The sequence below is a fragment of the Heloderma suspectum genome, chromosome 2 (genome assembly GCF_057233095.1).
Source record: "Heloderma suspectum isolate Gila_16-S chromosome 2, 16-S_ref, whole genome shotgun sequence".
In the NCBI taxonomy this organism is placed as follows: domain Eukaryota; kingdom Metazoa; phylum Chordata; class Lepidosauria; order Squamata; family Helodermatidae; genus Heloderma; species Heloderma suspectum.
Genome location: NC_139459.1, coordinates 170,584,525 through 170,585,302, shown reverse-complemented (window position 1 = coordinate 170,585,302; position 778 = coordinate 170,584,525).

Sequence of the window (778 nt, the reverse complement as noted above, 5' to 3'; positions counted from 1 at the left end):
CTCCTGGCGTGTTTTATGGAGGTGGGGGGCAGAAGCTGAGCAAGCTGTGTGCTTTGGCTGCTAAAATGTCCCCCTTCTGCTCTCTCCTAACATGTTTCTTTCTGTCTAAACACATTGGTCCATGATATAGAGTGGTTTTGGGATTGATGTGGGGGGCAGGGGTATATGCTGTCTTCTTAAAAACAAACCTGTGTCAAGGTAATATCCATTCTGTCACTGTGTAACTTTTGCAAATGCACGATTACTTTACAGAATTCATTCCACTTCCACGTATTATGAGGACGGTCTATATAAAACACTAGAACTCTGCCCACTGGAAATGTTGGTCAACTCCTCTGGCAACTCGGGCATTCTCCATATGTTTAAATATACCTTAACAATGAGAGGGGCTAGAAACTTGCTTGTTTGTTTTTTGATGAAAGCGGCTTTTGGGGGATATAGACAATCCTGTGGGTGTGTGGTGCCACCTGCAGGCTACCTTTGCAATTTGCAAGTAGTTTCCATACTCGGCAAGGAGTGGGTTCTTGAAACGTCACAAAGTGCTATGTGTATAGACCCCTCAAAGAGATCCCATCCCACCCTCAAGAACATGGTATGCTACCTTTTAACAACTTTATCTTCTATGTGTATACAGCTAGAGCCTTGGCCAGCAATTTGTTTCAAGGGAAGGCCACTCAGAAGGGAGTGGAGGGTGATAGACCAGTCCCCTCTGCCACTTGCCTAAAGTTGACTATCCCTACATCCTTTTGCCAGAACTTTCAATGCTTCCACACAACTT